Source organism: Capra hircus, chromosome 6 (assembly GCF_001704415.2).
Source record: "Capra hircus breed San Clemente chromosome 6, ASM170441v1, whole genome shotgun sequence".
In the NCBI taxonomy this organism is placed as follows: domain Eukaryota; kingdom Metazoa; phylum Chordata; class Mammalia; order Artiodactyla; family Bovidae; genus Capra; species Capra hircus.
Window position 1 is genome coordinate 83,454,442 of NC_030813.1, and position 22,035 is coordinate 83,476,476.

Consider the following 22,035-nt stretch of genomic DNA (forward strand, 5'->3'; position numbering starts at 1 on the left):
AAGAGAGAAATGGTCCCCAAAAATATAACTTCAGTTTAAATTAACAAGATCAAATTACAATTTATACAGTGAAAATACAAGTATTAAGAACCCACACTATTTGGCATGAATATATCCACCAAATGGTCAGAACCACAGAATAGCTTTTACCCTGACTTTCAACAGTAAGTACTTCAGAGACTATGAACATCAAGCTTCCCCCAAGGAATTACATTTGCCATTCAATAAACCCTGTGGAAAATGTTTCAGACATACTGGCTATGTCCCTGTCAACATTAGACCAGTCCAGGTACAAATCCTAACCATTACCATGCATCTTATAAAACATTCCTATATTCTTGAGGAAATAAATAATTTAATGCTCATCCATTTTTATCGTGATGTGTGCAATACTACATATTCCCTAGGAAATAAATTTTAGCCACACTTTCCCCCAAAAGCTTGCAATGTCTTATCCATCTGTCCTCCAAGCAAAGAGTGCTGTAAGCTGTTAAGGAGATTCTGGAAATGCTTTTGGACGGAAAGATCAGGAGGCTCTGATGCTTAGAGGTATAGAGCAGGGCAGGACATGAATAAATGAATATCATTAGTAAAGCTTTGCTTAAAGGATCAATCACTCTGACTCACAAGAATGACAAATTTCCAAAACCACCTAGATTTTGACCTGGATATCTTAAAGGAAAATAATTTTATAAATTCAAGTAGAATGGAATTACCCTATAAATCTGAATGAAGCAGATGGAAACCAAATGGAATTTTTTTAAGTAAATTTAGTTTTTCAGACTAAGGGTTTACATGAGAATGTATGAAATCCTTATATTCTAAAATGGAGCTATAAAATTGAGCTGAAGATTGGTTCCAAAATATGAATATTTTTAAAAGACAGTTACCTTTGTTTAGAATTGCAAATTCTCCTAGCCCTGGACATGCACCCCATCTACTTCTTCTCCCTGTTGAAGTGCAGGTCTTATCAGATTCTAAGATACCCCCTGTCTCTCTCCTCCTTCCCCTTCTCAAAGACTATGCTCCAACCATTCCCTCTCTCTTGTATCTTTAGCCTTATTTCTCTCTACTGACTCATCTCTTTCAATGTTTTAATATGCTTCAATTCCATCTGTATCTTTAGAAAACAAAACCTTGAATTCATATCCCCCACCCTGAGTATCCACACTGTCCTTGCATCACAGTATAAAATTCTTCACCGTTTAGATTATTTCCCACATACTCATTTCTCATTCCCTCTTCACCTAATTTCACACTGGTATCTACTCCTACCATATTTTTTATAATACTAAGGAATCTTTACAAATACATATATTGCTAAACTGAAGGTCCTCTTTTCTGTTTGAAACATCTGGTTTATCATTCGAAATAGACTAGATTTTCGCTTTCGTGACAGAAGACTTAAATAACAACAACAATGATTACAATGGCTGAATTTTCATTTAGTTAGATGACCATCACAGATCAGCTATGGCTATGCTCCACCTTCAGTTTGGTTCAGTTCAGTCACTCAGTCATAATGAACTTTTTGCGACACCATGAACTGCAGCATGCCAGGTCTCCCTGTCCATCACCAACTCCCGGACTTTACTCACACTCATGTCCATTGAGTCAGTGATGCCATCCAATCATCTCATCCTCTGTTGTCCCTTTCTCCTCCTGCCTTCAATCTTTCCCAGCACCAGGTTCTTCTCAAATGTCATCAGATGACCAAAGTATTGGAGTTTCAGTTTCAGCATCAGTCCTTCCACTGAATAATCAGGACTGATTTCCTTTAGGATGGACTGGTTGGATCTCCTTGCAGTCCAAGGGACTCTCAAGAGTCTTCTCCAACACCACAGTTCAAAAGCATCAATTCTTCAGTGCTCAGCTTTCTTCCTGGTCCAACTGTCACATACATACATGACCACTGGAAAAACCATAGCCCCTTGTTGGCAAGGGGCTCCCCTGGTGGCTCAGAGGTTAAAGCGTCTGCCTGGAATGCAGGAGACAGGGGTTCGATCCCTCGGTCGGGAAGATCCTCTGGAGAAGGAAATGGCAATCCACTCCAGTACTCTTGCCTGGAGAATCCCATGTAGGGAGGGGCCTGATAGGCTACAGTCCATGGGGTCGCAAAGAGTCGGACATGACTGAGTGACTCCACTTCACTTCACTTCACTTCTAGGTTGGTCATAACTTTCCTTCCAAGGAGCAAGCATCTTTTAATTTCTTGGCTGCAATCACCATCTGCAGTGATCTTGGAGCCCCAAAAAGTAAAGTCTGTCAGTTTCCATTGTTTCCCCATCTATTTGCAAAGAAGTGATGGGACCATATGCCATGATCTTCGTTTTCTGAATGTTGAGTTTTAAGCCAACTTTTTCACTCTCTTCTTTCACTTTCACCAAGAGGCTCTTTAGTTCTTCACTTTCTGCCATAAGAGTGGTGTCACCTCATATCTGAGGTTACTGATATTTCTCCCAGCAGTCTTGATTCCAGCTTGTGCTTCATCCAGCCCAGCATTTCTCATGATGTACTCTGCATATAAGTTAAATAAGTAGGGTGACAATATACAGCCTTGACTTATTACTTTCCCAATTTGGAACCAGTCTGTTATCCCATGTCCAGTTCTAACTGTTGCTTCCTGACCTGCATACAGATTTCTCAAGAGGCAGGTCAGGTGGTCTGATATCCCCATCTCTTGAAGAATTTTCCACAGTTTGTTGTGATCCATACAGTCAAAGGCTTTGGCATAGTCAATAAAGCAGAAGTGAATATTTTTCTGGAACTCTCGTGATTTTTCAATGATCCAATGGATGTTGGCAATTTGATCTCTGGTTCCTCTGCCTTTTCTAAATTGAGCTTGAACATCAGGAAGTTCATGGTTCATGTATTTTGAAGCCTGGCTTGCAGAATTTTGAGCATTACTTTACTAGTGTGTGAGATGAGTGCAATTGTGCAGTAGTCTGAGCATTCTTTGGCATTACCTTCTTTTGGGATTGGAATGAAAACTGACCTTTTCCAGTCCTGTGGCCACTACTGAGTTTTCCAAATTTGCTGGCATATTGAGTACAGCACTTTCACAGCATCTCCGCCTTGCCTTCACCCTAAAATCCAGGCTAATGCTGGTGGAGCATTCTCTATCTGGAACACTGATTTGCTCCATGGATAAAGGAAAAAGGGTAGGTGAAGTATGTGCTAGCGGGAAGTGATTCAAGTCATCTCTAGTGAAAGCAAGTCCATTACCATGAGAGAGGCAGTGAATATTGGTGAAGAGTATGTCAACTTGGCATGCCAACTATTTTTGCATAGTTGAATACTCATTCATTTGTGTAACACTCAACACTTGGCTTCCATGACACTGTCCTTTCCAGAAATTCCTGTTACTGCCTCTGGCTCTTCTTTTCAGTCCCTTTTGTTGAGTACTTTTCTTATCTCACCTCTGAGATTTGGAATTCCTCAGGGTTTAGTGTAAGACTTTTCATTACTGTATACTCTCTTCTTAAATGTTCTTATCCACGTCCATGATTTAAAATATTACTGATGTATTTATGATTCTTAAATGTATACCTATAGTTTTTCTAAACTCCAGGCTTATCTATCTCTTAGACACAGACTCACTTAGATATCTCATAAGCATCTCACATTTGGAAGATCTAAGACAAATTGGATCGCCTGCCAACCTGTTTCTTCTTCAGTCTTATCATTATGGTAAACAGAATATTCAGCCATCTAATTGTTTGTGCCAGAAACCTGGGAGTTGCTCTTAATAGCTTCCTCTCTTTCACATGAAAGTGAAAGTGAAAGTTGCTCAGTCCTGTTCGACTCTATGCAAACCCATGCATTATACAGTCCATGGAATTCTTCAGGCTAGAATAGTAGAGTGGGTAGCCTTTCCCTACATCAAGGGATCTTCCCAACCCAGGGATCGAACTCAGGTCTCCCACATTGAAGGAGGATTCTTTGCCAGCTGAGCCACAAGGGAAGCCCCTCTTTCACCTGACATCCAACCTATTACCAAGTTCTGGTGAGTCTACCTCCAAAAATCTTAAAATTAAAAGACACTTGCTCCTTGGAAGAAAAGCTATGACAAACCTGGACAGCGCATTAAAAAGCAGAGGCATCACTTTGCTGACAAAGGTCCATATAGTCAAAGCTATGGTTTTTCCAGTAGTCATGTATGGATGTGAGAGTTTGACCATAAAGAAGTCTGAGTGTCAAAGAATTGATGCTTTCGAACTGTTGTGTTGGAGAAGACCCTTGAGAGTCCCTTGAACTGCAAGCAGATCAATCCTAAAGGAAATCAACCTTGAATATTCATTAGAAGTACTGATGCTAAAGCTCCAATACTTTGGCCACCTGCTGCGATGAGCCAACTCATTGCAAAAGACGCTGTTGCTGGGAAAGATTGAAGACAGGAGGAGAAGGGGATGACAGAGGATGAGATGGTTGGATGGCATCACAGATTCAATGGAAATGAGTTTGAGAAACTCCAGGACATAGTGAAGGACAGAGAAGCCTGACATGTTGCAGTCCATGGGTCACAAAGAGTTGGACAGGACTGAATGAATGAACAACAATTGTTCAAAATATTTCCTAATTTTTGTTTTAATGTCTATAGGATTTAGATTGATGTCTCTTTTTTCATTTCTGATGTTGACTATTTGTTTGTTCTCTAATTTTTTTCTCTGATAAATTTAGGTAGATTTTTGGCAACCACTCCAGCGTTTTTGCCTGGAAAGTTTCATAGACAGAGGAGCCTGACAGGCTAAAGTCCATGGGATTGCAAAGGCAGCCATATCCGAGCAACTGAGCACACATGAAATTCATTACCACTTTTAAAGATAAGCTTTCAGTTTTATAGGGTTTTTTTTTTCCTATTTCACTGCTTCCTCACTATTATTTTTTCCTTTGGGACATAAATCTTAGGCATCTTTCTTTCTCAGCATACAAATTTGGAGTTGAGCCTATATAATCACATGAGTCCTTAAAAACAGAGTCAAGAGAGGAAGAGAGAAAAATTCAGTAGAAAGCAGAGAGACCCAAGGCATGAGGACTCCATGCACTGTTGCCAGCTTTGAAGAGTCAGAGGCAATAATCAGAATAAAGAAGCCTAACGAGAAAGCAAGAATGATCTCTGGCCAAAGACCTATGAAGAAATGAGGACTTCAGTCCTACGACCACACAGAATTGAATTTTGTTAACAAACTAACGACCCTGGAAATGGACTATCCCCCAACCTTGAGACAAGGGCCCAGACCAGCTGATACCTTGACTTTGGCAGTCTGAGAGCCTAAGGAGAGTACCCAGTCAAGCCTGCCAGACTTCTGTCCTTGAAAGCAGTTACAAAAACTATAAATTTTGCTTAGTATACGAATTTAAAGTTTAAAACTGCACTAAGCACTACTTTGGCTTAATGGGGGAAATGTATCATTTTCATTATCAATCAGCTAAAAAGATTCCCTACTCTGTACAGGACACCTCATCCAAACAACAAACAAAACAAAAAACCCAGTCACCAACAGACAGGATGATTACCAGCTCACTTAGCCTTACCCATCATAGGGAGAAAAAAAAAAAAAAAAACTCGGCATAAATCTCACTCTATATGAAGCTTACACAATCCACTGGACCAAACTTAGGGGGATAGAAACCAAAAGGAAGAAAGAATTCAACCTTGAAGGCTGGGAAAAGGAGACCTCAAACACAATAAGTTGAAAGAAAATAATGAAAAGGTAGAGAAATACTGCACAAATGAAAGAACAAACTAGAAACACAGAAGTCCAAATAATTGAAAAGGAAATAGGCAAAATACCTGAAAAATAATTCAGAATAATTATAGTAAATATGATCAAAAAGCTTGAAAACAGAATGGATAAAATGCAAGAATCAATTAACAAAGACCTAGAAGGATTAAAGAATAAACATATGGAGAAAAACAACATAATTACTGAAGTTAAAGATACTCTAGAAGGAACCAATAGCAGAATATCTGAAGCAGAAGAATGAATCAGTGAGCTGGAAGATTAAATGGTGGAAATAACTTCTGAAGAGCAGAACAGAGTAAAAAGAATGAAAAGAACTGAAGATAGTCTCACAGGCCTCTGGGACAATATCAAATGCACCAATATTTGAATAATAGGGGTCCCAGAAGAAGAAAGGGAAAAGAAACTGTATGATAAAAGTTTTGAAGAGATTATAGCTGAAAATTTCCCCAACACGGAAAAGGAAAAGTCAGTTAAGTCTAAGAGGCACAAAGAGGATAAACCCAAGGAGAAATATGCCAAGACAGCATAATAATCAAACTAGCAAAGACTAAACACAAAGAAAGAATATTAAAAGCAGCGAGGGAAAAGCAACAAGTAATATACAAGGGAAACTCCATACATTTAACAACTGATCTTTCTGCAGAAACTCTGCAGGCCAGAAGGGAATGGCAGGATATATTTAAAAGTACTGAAAGGGAAAAATCTACAACCAAGATTACTGTACCCACCAAGGATCTTATTCAAAACTGATGGAGAAATCAAAAGCTTTGCAGACAAGCAAAAGTTAAGAGAATTCAGTACCACCAAACCAGCTTTACAAAAAATATCTTATAGTCAAGAATATAGAGAAGAAAAAGATCTACAAAACCAAACCCCAAACAATTAAAAAATGGCAAGGGAACATATACATCAATAATTACTTTAAATGTAAACAGATTAAATGCTCCAAACAAAAGATACAGATTGGCTGAAGGGATACAAAAACAAGATCCATATATATACTATTTACAAGAAACCCACTTCAGACCTAAAGACACATATAGACTGAAAATGAGAAGATGGAAAAATATATTCTATGCAAATGGGAAGCAAATGAAAGCTGGAGTAGCAATCCTCATATCAGACAAAATAGACCTTAAAATTTAAAAAAAAAGATTACAAGAGATAAGGAAGGACAACACATAATGATCAAGGGAATCAATCCAAAAGGAAGACATAACAATTGTGAATATCTGTGCACCCACATCAGTTCACTTCAGTCGCTCAGTCGTGTCTGACTCTTTGCAACCCCATGAATCACAGCACGCCAGGCCTCCCTGTCCATCACCATCTCCCGGAGTTCACTCAGACTCATGTCCATTGAGTCAGTGATTCCATCCAGCCATCTCATCCTCTGTCATCCCCTTCTCCTCCTGCCCCTAATCCCTTCCAGCATCAGAGTCTTTTCCAATGAGTCAACTCTTCGCATGAGGTGGCCAAAGTATTGGAGTTTCAGCTTTAGCACCATTCCTTCCAAAGAAATCCCAGGGCTGATCACCTTCAGAATGGACTGGTTGGATTTCCTTGCAGTACAAGGGACTCTCAAGAGTCTTCTCCAACACCACAGTTCAAAAGCATCAATTCTTTGGTGCTCAGCCTTCTTCACAGTCCAAATCTCACATCCATACATGGCCACAGGAAAAACCATAGCCTTAACTAGATGGACCTCAGTCGGCAAAGTAATGTCTCTGCTTTCGAATATACTATCTAGGTTGGTCATAACTTTCCTTCCAAGAAGTAAGCGTCTTTTAATTTCATGGCTGCAATCACCATCTGCAGTGATTTTGGCACCCAACATAGGAGCACCTCAATACATAAAACAAACACTAATAGACATAAAAGGAGAAATTGACAGTAACACAATAATAGTAGACTTCAACACCCCACTACACCAATATACAGATCAAAACAGAAAATTAATAAGGAAACACAAGTCTTAAATGATACATTTGATGAGATGGATCTCATTGATATCTTCAGGACATTCTATCCAAATACAGAAGAATATACCTCCTTCTCAAGTGCACATGAAACGTTCTCCAGGATGGATCACATCTTGGGTCACGGCAATCAAGCCTCAGTAAATTTAAGAAAATTGAAATCATATCAAATATCTTTTCCAACCACAATGATATGAGACTTTATATGAATTACAAGAAACAAACAAACAAAAAAAAACACAAATACATGGAGATTAAACAAGACATTTCTAAATAACCAACAAATTACTGAAGAAATCAAAAGAGATTATAAAAAATTTCTAGAAGCAAATGACAATGAAAACACAACTCAAAACCTATGGGATTCAGCAAAAGCAGTTCTAAGAAGAAAGTCTATAGCAATACAATCCTACCTCAAGGAACAAGAAAAACATCAAATAGACAACCTAACTTTACACCTAAAACAACTGGAAAAAGACCATCAATGACAACAACAACAAAAAATTAGCAGAAGGAAAGAAATCATAAAGATCAGAGCAGAAATAAAAAGAAATTTAAAAAACAATAGCAAAGATTAATAAAACTAAAAGCTTTAGGTTCTTTGAGAAGATAAAGAAAAATGACAAACCTTTAGCCAGACTCATCAAGAAAAAAAGAGAGAAGAATCAAATCAACAAAATTAGAAGTGAAAAAGGAGAGGTTACAGAAGACAATGCAGTAATACAAAGGATTATAAGAGACTGTTATGAACAACTAGATGGCAATAAAATGGGTAACCTAGAAGAAATGGACAGATTCTTAGAAAAGTTCAATATTCCAAGAATGAATCAGGAAGAAACAGAAATTATGAACAACCCAAATACAAACATTGAAATTGAAGCTATGATCAAAAATCTCCCAGAAAACAAAAGCCCAAGACCAGATGGCTTCACAGGAAAATTCTATCAGATATTTAGAGAAGAGCTAATGCCTATCCTTCTAAAACTCTTTCAAAAAATTGCAGAGGAAGGTAACACTTCCAAACTTATTCCACCAGGTCATCATCACCCTGATATCAAAACCAGACAAAGAAAACACACACAAAAAGAAAACTACAGGCCAATATCACTGATGAACATAGAAGCAAAAATCCTCAACAAAATTTTAGCAAACAGAATTCAACAACACATTAAAAAGCTCATACACAATGATCAAGTTGGGTTTATTCCAGCAATTCAAGAATTCTTCAATATATGCAAATCAATCAATGTGATATACCATATTAATGAATTGAAAGATAAAAACCATATGATAATCCCAATAGATGCAGGAAAAGCCTTCACAAAATTCAGCACACATTTACGATTAAAATTCTTCAAAAAATGGGCATAGCAGGAACCTACCTCAACATAATAAATGCCATAGATGATAAGCCTGCAGCAAACATGATTATCAATGGTAAAAAAACTGATCTACCTATGATCAGAAAAAAGACAAGGGTCTCCAATATTATTCAACATAGTTTTGAAAGTCTTACCTATGCTGCTAATTTGCTTCAGTCGTGTCCTATTCTGTGTGACCCCATAGACAGCAACTCACCAGGCTCCCCAGTCCCTGGGATTCTCCAAGCAAGAACATTGGAGTGGGTCACCATTTTCTTCTCCAATGCATGAAAGTGAAAAGTGAAAGTGAAACTGCTCAGTCATGTTCAACTCTTAGCGACCCCATGGACTGCAGCCCACCAGACTCCTCCGTCCATGGGATTTTCCAGGCAAGAGTACTGGAGTGGGGTGCCATTGCCTTCTCCAAGTCCTAGCTTCATGTAAGAAAAAGAAATAAAAGCAATCCAGATCAGAAAAGAAGAAATAAAGCTCTCACTGTTTGCAGATGACATGATACTCTACATAGAAAACCATAAAGATACTATCAGAAAATTAGTAGAGCTAATCAGTGAATTTAGCAAAGTCACAGAATACAAAATCAGTACACAGAAACCACTTGCATTTCTATATACTAACATGAAAAATCAGAAAGAAAAATTAAGGAACAATCCCATTCATCATTGCAACAAAAATAATTAAATATATAGGATAAACTTACCTCAGGAGACAAAAAAAAAAAAAAACTGTGCACATAAAATTATAAAACACTGATGAAAGAAATCAAAGATGACATAAACAGATGGAGAGATATTCCATGTTCCTGGATAGGAAGAATCGATATTGTGAAAATGACTATACTACCAAATGCAATCTACAGATTCGATGTGATCCATATCAAATTACCAATGTTATTTTTCACAGAACTACAACAAAAAATTTCACAATTCATATGGAAACACAAAAGACCCCAAATAGTCAAAGCAGTCTTGAGAAAGAAGAACAGAGCAGGAGTAATCAACCTTCCTGAATTCAGATTATAATACAAAGCTACAGTCATCAAGACAGTATGGTACTGGCACAAAAACAGATATATAGACAAATGGAACAAGATAGAAAGGCCATAAACAAACCCACACACCTATGGGTGCCTTATTTTTGACAAAGGACGCAAGAACATACAGTAGGGCAAAGACAGCCTCTTCAATAAATGGTGCCAGGGAAACTGGACAGCTACATGTAAAAGAATGAAATTAGAACACTTCCTAACACCATACACAAAGATAAACTCAAAATGGATTAAAGACCTAAAAGTAAGATGAGAAACTATAAAACTCTTAGAGGAAAACATAGGCAGAACACTCAATGACATAAATCAAAGCAATATCCTCTATTACCCACCTCCCAAAGTAATGGAAATAAAAATAAAAGTAAACAGGTGGGACTTGATTAAAGTGAAGTTGCTCAGTCGTGTCTAACTTTTTGCGACCCCATGGACTGTAGCCTACCAGGCTCCTCCGTCCATGGGATTCTCCAGGCAAGAATACTGAAGTGGGTTGCCATTTCCTTCTCCAGGGGATCTTCCCTATCCAGGGATTGAACGTGGGTCTCCTGCATTGCAGGCAGATGCTTTAACCTCTGAGCCACCAGGGAAGCCCTGATTAAACTTAAAAGCTTTTGCAAGGCAAAGGAAACTATAAGCAAGGTGAAACGACATCCCTCAGAATGGGAGAAAATAATAGCAAATGAAACAACTGACAAAGGATTAATTTCCAAAATATAGATGCACTCATACAACTCAATACCAGAAAAACAAACAACCAAATCAAAAAATGGAAAAAAGACCTAAACAGACATTTCTCCAAAGAAGACATACAGATGGCTAACAAATACATGAAAATATACTCAACTTTGCTCATTATTAGAGAAATGTAAATCAAAATTACAATGAGATATCACCTCACACCAGTCAGAATGGCCATCATCAAAAAGTCTACAAACAAAAATGTTGGAGAGAGTGTGGAGAAAAGGGAACACTCTTGCTCTGTTGGTGGGAATGTAAATTTATACAGCAACTATGGAAGATGGTACGGACATTCCTTTAAAAACTAGTAATAAAACCACCATCAGTTCAGTTCAGTTCAGTCACTCAGTCGTGTCTGACTCTTTGCGACCCCATGAATCTCAGCACACCAGGCCTCCCTGTCCATCACCAACTCCTGGAGTTCACCCAGACTCACGTCCATCCAGTCAGTGATGCCATCCAGCCATCTCATCCTTGGTCGTCCCCTTCTCCTCCTGCCCCCAATCCCTCCCAGCATCAAAGTCTTTTCCAATGAGTCAACTGTATGACCCAGCAATTCCACTCTTGGCATATACCCTGAGGAAACCAAAACTAAAAAAGACATATATATCCCATTGTTCACTGCAGCACTATTTACAATAGCTAGAACATGGAAGCAATCTAGATGTTCTTCAACAGATGAATGGATAAAGAAATTATGGTATATATATACAATGGAATATTTTTCAGCCATAAAAAGGAATGCATCTGAGTCAGTTCTAATGAGGTGGATGAACCTAGAACCTTTTATACACAGTGAAGTAAGTCAGAAAGAGAAAAATAAATATTGCATACTAATGCATATATATATAATGCACTCATCTCACATGCTAGTAAAGTAATGCTCAAAATTCTCCAAGCCAGGCTTCAGCAATACGTGAACCGTGAACTTCCAGAGGTTCAAGCTGGTTTTAGAAAAGGCAGAGGAACCAGATATCAAATTGCCAACATCTGCGGATCATGGAAAAGCAAGAGAGTTCCAGAAAAACATCTATCTCTGCTTTATTGACTATGCCAACGCCTTTGACTGTGTGGATCACAATAAACTGTGGAAAATATTGAAAGAGATGGGAATACCAGACCACCTAACCTGCCTCTTGAGAAATCTGTATGCAGGTCAGAAAGCAACAATTAGAACTGGACATGGAACAACAGACTGGTTCCAAATAGGAAAAGGTGTACGTCAAGGCTGTATATTGTCACCCTGCTTATTTAACTTATATGCAGAGTACATCATGAGAAATGCTGGACTGGAAGAAACACAAGCTGGAATCAAGATTGCCGGGAGAAATATCAATAACCTCAGATATGCAGATGACACCACCCTTATGAGAGAAACTGAAGAGGAGCTAAAAAGCCTCTTGATGAAAGTGAAAGAGGAGACTGAAAAAGTTGGCTTAAAACTCAACATTCAGAAAACGAAGATCGTGGCATCTGGTCCCATCACTTCATAGGAAATAGATGGGGAAACAGTGGAAACAGTGTCAGAATTTATTTTGGGGGCTCCAAAATCACCGCAGATGGTGACTGCAGCCATGAAATTAAAAGACGCTTACTCCTTGGAAGGAAAGTTATGACCAACCTAGACAGCATATTCAAAAGCAGGGACATTACTTTGCCGACTAAGGTCTGTCTAGTCAAGGCTATGGTTTTTCCTGTGGTCATGTATGGATGTGAGAGTTGGACTGTGAAGAAAGCTGAGTGCCGAAGAATTGATGCTTTTGAACTGTGGTGTTGGAGAAGACTCTTGAGAGTCCCTTGGACTGCAAGGAAATCCAACCAGTCCATTCTGAAGGAGATCAACCCTGGGATTTCTTTGGAGGGAATGATGCTGAAGCTGAACCTCCAGAACTTTGGCCACCTCATGCGAAGAGTTGACTCATTGGAAAAGACTCTGGTGCTGGGAGGGATTGGGGGCAGTAGGAGAAGGGGACGACCAAGGATGGGATGGCTGGATGGCATCACAGACTCGAGGGACATGAGTCTGAGTGAACTCTGGGAGATGGTGATGGACAGGGAGGCCTGACGTGCTGCGATTCATGGGGTCGCAAAGTCGGACACGACTGAGCGACTGAACTGAACTGAATGCATATATACAGAATATAGAAAAATGGTACTGAAGAATTTATTTGCAGGGCAGAAATGGAGAAACAGACATAGAGAATAGACTTATGGACATGGGGAGGGGGGAGGAAAGGGTGAGATGTATGGATAGAGTAACATGCAAACTTACATTACCATATATAAAATAGATAGCCAACGGAACTTGCTCTGTGTCTCAGGAAACTCAAACGGGGGCTCTGTATCAACCTAGAGGGGTAGGATGGGGAGGTAGATGGAAGGGAAGTTCAAAAGAGAGGGGATATATGTATATCTATGGCTGATTCATGTTGAGGTTTGACAGAAAACAAAAAAAATCTGTAAAGCAATTATCCTTCAATTAATAAATAAATAACTTTTTAAAAAACTCCCTAATTTTCCTTGTGTTTTTTTCTGATTTGTGGGTTTTTACAAATACGTAAAGAAATTTTCTTCTCATTATTAAAGAATTTTAATTTTACATTATTTGTGCTCAAGAACACTATATATATAAGTATGTCATATATAAGTGTGTTAATACTCCTGTTATGCTTAGTATATTATTTTAGTAAATGTTCCATGTGCACCTTAAAAAGCGTATTCTGTCAAAGGTGCAGAATTCATAATTGTCAATTTAATAGAATTTTTTGATAGCATGGTTCAAATACTCTATCTCCTTAGTAATTTTCTTTCTTCCTGTTCTATTGATTACTCATAGAACACTACTGAAATATCTAATTATAATTGAAAATTTGTCTATTTCTTATTTCACACATTTAGTTTTTGATTCATATATTTCAAAATTTTGCTATAAGCTGCATGTAGTTTTAAGATTCTTAAAATCTTCCTGTCTTCCTGATAAACTGACATTTTCATTGTTATAAGATTAGAAATACTTTTGTGCTTAAAGCCTATTTAATCTATTATTAATATATACTTCAATTTTCTTATGATTAAGGTTTTTACAATATAACTTTTCCATTATTTACTTTGACTTATCTGTGTAGGTGATATAAAGTGCATTTTTTTCTGGTAAAAAGCATAGGGTGTTTTTAGACTTCCCAGGTGCTACTAGTGGTAAAGAACCTGTCTCCAATGAAGGAGACATAAGAGACTCAGGTTTGATCCCTGGGTTGGGAAGATTCCCTGGAGGAGGGCATGGCAACCCTCTCCAGTATCCTTGTCTGGAGAATCCCATGAACAGAGGAGCTTGGCAGGCTACAGTCCATGGGATCACAAAGAGTCAGACATGACTGAAGCAACTTACCACAGCACAACTTATAGGTTTTTAATCCAATTTGATCATCTCTGATTTATGGAGTATTTAGACTATGTTTAATACAATTTTCAGTATAGTTGAGTTTAAGTCCACCATCTTCCTGTGTTTTCAGGTAATGCTATCTGTTCATTATTCCCTTTTTGTCATTCCCTTCAATGGCACCCGACTCCAGTACTCTTACCTGGAAAATCCCATGGACGGAGGAGCCTGGAAGGCTGCAGTCCATGGGGTCGCTGAGGGTCGGACGCAACTGAGCGACTTCACTTTCGCTTTTCACTTTCCTGCATTGGAGAAGGAGATGGCAACCCACTCCAGTGTTCTTGCCTGGAGAATCCCAGGGACGAGGGAGCCTGGTGGGCTGCCGTCTATGGGGTCGCACAGAGTCGGACACGACTGAAGTGACTTAGGTGTAGCTGTAGCTGTAGCTCACTGTATTAATTGAGGTTTCTTTATATATTTTATCTTCACTGCTGATTATTATTTATACCATTTTATTTTACATGTTTAATGGTTGCTCCAGGGTGTACATGTGCATCATAAACTTATCCCAATCTACTTTCAAATAATACTGTATCATTTTGAATAACATAAAAACTCAGTATACTATCATTGCTCCCTCTCGTAGTCCTTTGTGCCACTGGGTTGTAAAATTTTACTTCTGTAAAATTATTTTACCTCTTCCTCCTTCTGTACTTATACCTCTCCATCAGGATTTGTTTCTTTAATTGAAGATGATTCAAAAAAATTGAAAGATATCCCATTCTCTTGGATTGGAAGAATTAATAGTGTTAAAATGTCCATACAACCCAAAGTAATCTACAGATTAATGTGATCCCTGTCAAACTACTCATAGCATTTTTCACAGAACTAGAACAAATAATCCTCAGATTTATATGGAATTACAAAAGACCCAAAATTTCCAAAGCAACCCTGAGGGGAAAGAACAAGGCAGGAGGCATAACCCTCCCAGATTTCAGACTATACTACAAAGCTACCATAATTGACATAGCACAGTATTGGTACAAAAATAGACATATGGACCAGTGGAAGAGAATAGAGAGCCAGAAATAAACTTACACATCTATGGTCATTTAATCTCTGACAAAGGAGGCAAGAAAATACAATGGGAAAAAGACAGTCTCTTCAGCAAATGGTATTGGGAATGTTGGACTGCCACATGTAAATCAATGAAGTTAGAACACACCCTCATATCACACACAAAAATAAATTCAAAGTGGCTTAAAGACTTGAATATAAGACATGAAGCTATAATTTTCCTAGAAGAGAACATAGGCAAAACATTCTCTGAAAAAAATTATACCAATGTTCTCTTAGGTCAGTCTGCCTTAACAAAAATTTAAAAATGGGACCTAATTAAACTCAAGAGCTTTTGCATGGCAAAGGAAAACATAAACAAAACAAAAAGGCAACCTATAAAATGGGCTACAATATCTGCAAACAATGTGACTGACAAGGTATTAATTTCTTTTTTTTTTTTTTAGTTTTTTATTTTTTAAATTTTAAAATCTTTAATTCTTACATGCATTCCCAAACATGAACCCCCCTCCCACCTCCCTCCCCATAACATCTCTCTGGGTCATCCCCATGCATCAGCCCCAAGCATGCTGTATTCTGAGTCAGGCATAGACTGGCGATTCAATTCTTACATGATAGTATACATGTTAGAATGCCATTCTCCCAAGTCGTCCCACCCTCTCCCTCTCCCTCTGAGTCCAAAAGTCCATTATACACATCTGTGTCTTTTTTCCTGTCTTGCATACAGGGTCGTCATTGCCATCTTCCTAAATTCCATATATATGTGTTAGTATACTGTATTGGTGTTTTTCTTTCTGGCTTACTTCACTCTGTATAATTGGCTCCAGTTTCATCCATCTCATCAGAACTGATTCAAATGAATTCTTTTTAATGGCTGAGTAATACTCCATTGTGTATATGTACCACAGCTTTCTTATCCATTCATCTGCTGATGGACATCTAGGTTGTTTCCATGTCCTGGCTATTATAAACAGTGCTGCAATGAACATTGGGGTACATGTGTCTCTTTCAATTCTGGTTTCCTCGTTGTGTATGCCCAGAAGTGGGATTGCTGGGTCATAAGGTAGTTCTATTTGCAATTTTTTAAGGAATCTCCACACTGTTCTCCATAGTGGCTGTACTAGTTTGCATTCCCACCAACAGTGTAGGAGGGGTCCCCTTTTCTCCACACCCTCTCCAGCATTTATTGCTTGCAGATTTTTGGATCGCAGCCATTCTGACTGGTGTGAAGTGGTACCTCATTGTGGTTTTGATTTGCATTTCTCTAATAATGAGTGATGTTGAGCATCTTTTCATGTGTTTGTTAGCCATCCGTATGTCTTCTTTGGAGAAATGTCTATTTAGTTCTTTGGCCCATTTTTTGATTGGGTCATTTATTTTTCTGGAGTTGAGCTGCAGAAGTTGCTTGTATATTTTTGAGATTAGTTGTTTGTCAGTTGCTTCATTTGCTATTATTTTCTCCCATTCAGAAGGCTGTCTTTTCACCTTGCTTATATTTTCCTTTGTTGTGCAGAAGCTTTTAATTTTAATTAGATCCCATTTGTTTATTTTTGCTTTTATTTCCAGAATTCTGGGAGGTGGATCATAGAGGATCCTGCTGTGATTTATGTCTGAGAGTGTTTTGCCTATGTTCTCCTCTAGGAGTTTTATAGTTTCTGATCTTACATTTAGATCTTTAATCCATTTTGAGTTTATTTTTGTGTGCGGTGTTAGAAAGTGATCTAGTTTCATTCTTTTACAAGTGGTTGACCAGTTTTCCCAGCACCACTTGTTAAAGAGATTGTCTTTACTCCATTGTATATTCTTGCCTCCTTTGTCAAAGATAAGGTGTCCATATGTGTGTGGATTTGTCTCTGGGCTTTCTATTTTGTTCCATTGATCTATACGTCTGTCTTTGTGCCAGTACCATACTGTCTTGATGACTGTGGCTTTGTAGTAGAGCCTGAAGTCAGGCAAGTTGATTCCTCCAGTTCCATTTTTCTTTCTCAAGATTGCCTTGGCTATTCGAGGTTTTTTGTATTTCCATACAAATCTTGAAATTATTTGTTCTAGTTCTGTGAAAAATGTGGCTGGTAGCTTGATAGGGATTGCATTGAATTTGTAAATTGCTTTGGGTAGTATACTCATTTTCACTATATTGATTCTTCCGATCCATGAACATGGTATATTTCTCCATCTATTAGTGTCCTCTTTGATTTCTTTCATCAGTGTTTTATAGTTTTCTATACATAGGTCTTTAGTTTCTTTAGGTAGATATATTCCTAAGTATTTTATTCTTTTCGTTGCAATGGTGAATGGAATTGTTTCCTTAATTTATTTTTCTACTTTCTCATTATTCATGTATAGGAATGCAAGGGATTTCTGTGTGTTGATTTTATACCCTGCAAATTTACTATATTCATTAATTAGCTCTAGTAATTTTCTGGTGGAGTCTTTAGGGTTTTCCATGTAGAGGATCATGTCATCTGCAAACAGTGAGAGTTTTACTTCTTCTTTTCCAATTTGGATTCCTTTTATTTCTTTTTCTGCTCTGATTGCTGTGGCCAAAACTTCCAGAACTATGTTGAATAGTAGCGGTGAAAGTGGACACCCTTGTCTTGTTCCTGACTTTAAGGGAAATGCTTTCAATTTTTCAGCATTGAGGATAATGTTTGCTGTGGGTTTGTCATATATAGCTTTTATTATGTTGAGGTATGTTCCTTCTATTCCTGCTTTCTGGAGAGTTTTTATCATAAATGGATGTTGAATTTTGTCAAAGGCCTTCTCTGCATCTATTGAGATAATCATATGGTTTTTATTTTTCAATTTGTTAATGTGGTGAATTACATTGATTGATTTGCGGATATTGAAGAATCCTTGCATCCCTGGGATAAAGCCCACTTGGTCATGGTGTATGATCTTTTTAATGTGTTGTTGGATTCTGATTGCTAGAATTTTGTTGAGGATTTTTGCATCTATGTTCATCAGTGATATTGGCCTGTAGTTTTCTTTTTTTGTGACATCTTTGTCAGGTTTTGGTATTAGGGTGATGGTGGCCTCATAGAATGAGTTTGGAAGTTTACCTTCCTCTGCAATTTTCTGGAAGAGTTTGAGGAGGATAGGTGTTAGCTCTTCTCGAAATTTTGGTAGAATTCAGCTGTGAAGCCGTCTGGACCTGGGCTTTTGTTTGCTGGAAGATTTCTGATTACCGTTTCAATTTCCGTGCTTGTGATGGGTCTGTTAAGATTTTCTATTTCTTCCTGGTTCAGTTTTGGAAAATTGTACTTTTCTAAGAATTTGTCCATTTCTTCCACGTTGTCCATTTTATTGGCATACAACTGCTGATAGTAGTCTCTTATGATCCTTTGTATTTCTGTGTTGTCTGTTGTGATCTCTCCATTTTCATTTCTAATTTTACTGATTTGATTTTTCTCTCTTTGCTTCTTGATGAGTCTGGCTAATGGTTTGTCAATTTTATTTATCCTTTCAAGGAACCAGCTTTTGGCTTTGTTGATTTTTGCTATGGTCTCTTTTGTTTCTTTTGCATTTATTCTTCTGCCCTAATTTTTAAGATTTCTTTCCTTCTACTAACTCTGGGGTTCTCCAATTCTTCCTTTTCTAGTTGCTTTAGTTGTAGTGTTAGGTTATTTATTTGACTTTTTTCTTGTTTCTTGAGGTATGCCTGTATTGCTATGAACTTTCCTCTTAGCACTGCTTTTATAGTGTCCCACAGGTTTTGGGTTGTTGTGTTTTCATTTTCATTCGTTTCTATGCATATTTTGATTTCTTTTTTGATTTCTTCTCTGATTTGTTGGTTATTCAGAAGTGTGTTGTTCATCCTCCATATGTTGGAATTTTTAATAGTTTTTCTCCTGTAATTGAGATCTAATCTTAATGCATTATGGTCAGAAAAGATGCTTGGAATGATTTTGATTTTTTTGAATTTATCAAGTTTAGATTTATGGCCTAGGATGTGATCTATCCTGGAGAAGGTTCCATGAGCACTTGAAAAAAAGGTGAAATTCATTGTTTTGGGGTGAAATGTCCTATAGATATCAATTAGGTCTAACTGATCTAATGTATCATTTAAAGTTTGCGTTTCTTTGTTAATTTTCTGTTTAGTTGATCTTTCCATAGGTGTGAGTGGGGTATTAAAGTCTCCCACTATTATTGTGTTATTGTTGATTTCCCCTTTCATACTTGTTAGCATTTGTCTTACATATTGCGGTGCTCCTATATTGGGTGCATATATATTTATAATTGTTATATCTTCTTCTTGGATTGTTCCTTTGATCATTATGTAGTGGCCTTCTTTGTCTCTTTTCACAGCCTTTGTTTTAAAGTCTATTTTATCGGATATGAGTATTGCCACTCCTGCTTTCTTTTGGTCTCTATTTGCGTGGTATATCTTTTTCCAGCCCTTCACTTTCAGTCTGTATGTGTCCCTTGTTTTGAGGTGGGTCTCTTGTAAGCAGCATATAGAGGGGTCTTGTTTTTGTAACCATTCGGCCAGTCTTTGTCTTTTGGTTGGGGCGTTCAACCCATTTACGTTTAAGGTAATTATTGATAAGTATGATCCCGTTACCATTTACTTTATTGTTTTGGGTTCAGGTTTATACACCTTTTTCGTGTTTCCTGTCTAGAGAATATCCTTTAGAATTTGTTGGAGAGCTGGTTTGGTGGTGCTGAATTCTCTCAGCTTTTGCTTGTGGGTAAAGCTTTTGATTTCTCCTTCATATTTGAATGAGATCCTTGCTGGGTACAGTAATCTGGGCTGTAGGTTATTGTCTTTCATCGCTTTAAGTATGTCTTGCCATTCCCTCCTGGCCTGAAGAGTTTCTATTGAAAGATCAGCTGTTATCCTTATGGGAATCCCCTTGTGTGTTATTTGTTGTTTTTCCCTTGCTGCTTTTAATATTTGTTCTTTGTGTTTGATCTTTGTTAATTTGATTAATATGTGTCTTGGGGTGTTTTGCCTTGGGTTTATCCTATTTGGAACTCTCTGTGTTTCTTGGACTTGGGTGATTATTTCCTTCCCCAGTTTAGGGAAGTTTTCAACTATTATCTCCTCAAGGATTTTCTCATGATCTTTCTTTCTGTCTTCTTCTTCTGGGACTCCTATAATTCGAATGTTGGAGCGTTTCATATTGTCCTGGAGGTCTCTGAGATTGTCCTCATTTCTTTTAATTCGTTTTTCTTGTTTCCTCTCTGATTCATTTATTTCTACCATTCTATCTTCTATTTCACTAATCCTATCTTCTGCCTCCGTTATTCTACTATTTGTTGCCTCCAGAGTATTTCTGATCTCATTTATTGCGTTATTCATTATATTTTGACTCTTTTTATTTCTTCTAGGTCCTTGTTAAACCTTTCTTGCATCTTCTCAATCCTTGTCTCTAGCCTATTTATCTGTGATTCCATTTTGATTTCAAGATTTTGGATCATTTTCACTATCAATATTCGGAATTCCTTCTCCGGTAGATTCCCTACTTCTTCCTCTTTTGTTTGGTTTGGTGGGCAACTCTCCTGTTCCTTTACCTGCTGAGTATTCCTCTGTCTCTTCATCTTGGTTATATTGCTGCATTTGGGGTGGCCTTTTTATATTCTGGTAATTTGTGGAGCTCTCTTTATTATGGAGCTTCCTCACTTTGGGTGGGGTTCTATCAGTGGCTTGTCAAGGTTTCCTGGTTAGGGAGGCTTGTGTTGGAGTTTTGGTGGGTGGAGCTGGGTTTCTTCTCTCTGGAGTGCAGTGGAGTGACCCGTAATGGGTTATGAGACATCAAAGGTTTGGGGATAATTTTGAGCTGCCTGTATATTGAAGCTCAGGGGAGTGTTCCTGTGTTGCTGGAGAATTTGCGTGGTATGTCTTGTTTTGGAACTTGTTGGCCCTTGGGTGGAGCTTGGTTTCGGTGTAGGTATGAAGGCATTTGATGAGCTCCTATTGCTTAATGTTCCCTGAATTCAAGAGTTCTCTAATGTTTTCAAGCTTTGGATTTAAGCCTTCTGCTTCTGGTTTTCAGTTTTATTTTTACAGTAGCCTCTAGACTTCTCCATCTATACAGCACCGATGAGAAAACATCTAGGTTAAAGATGAAAAGTTTCTCCACATTGAGGGACACTCAGAGAGGTTCACTGAGTTACAAGGAGAAGAGAAGATGGAGGGGGTAGTTAGAGGTAACTGGAATGAGATGCGGTGAGATCAAAAGAGGAGAGAGCAAGCTAGCCAGTAGTCACTTCCTTATGTGCGCTCTATAGTCTGGACCGCTCAGAGGTATTTACAGAGTTATATGGGGCAGAGGAGAGGGAGGAAGTAGACAGAGGTGACCAGGAGGTTAAGAGAGAGGAATGAGTAGGAGAGAGACAAATCCTGGCAGTAACCAGTTCCTTAGGTGTTCTCCACCATCTGGAGATGGTGTTCTCCACCACAGAGTTGGATAGAGAAGAGATGGGGGAGAAAGAGACAGAGGCCACCTGGTGGAGAAAAAGGAGAGTCCAGAGGAGGAGAGAGCGGTCAAGCCAGTAATCTCGCTCTCAGGTAAACTTGGGTAGTGAAGTTTGGGTTTTTAAATGTACAAAATTGACAACAAAAACCTAAGAGCAAAGATTAAAAATCTAGAGTAGAGGTTGGATTTTCAAAGATGCAATATTAAAGAAAAGCAGAAGGAAAAAGGAAGAAAGAAAAAAAAGAATTATTAAAAAACAAACAAACAAACAA

The 22,035-nt window shown here is 38.0% G+C and overlaps 1 non-coding gene across 1 annotated transcript; it reads right to left on the reverse strand.

Moving 5' to 3' along the window:
- TRNAC-GCA lies at positions 10,666-10,737 on the reverse strand. Its single transcript has one exon. It is a non-coding gene; the product is annotated as a tRNA-Cys (tRNA).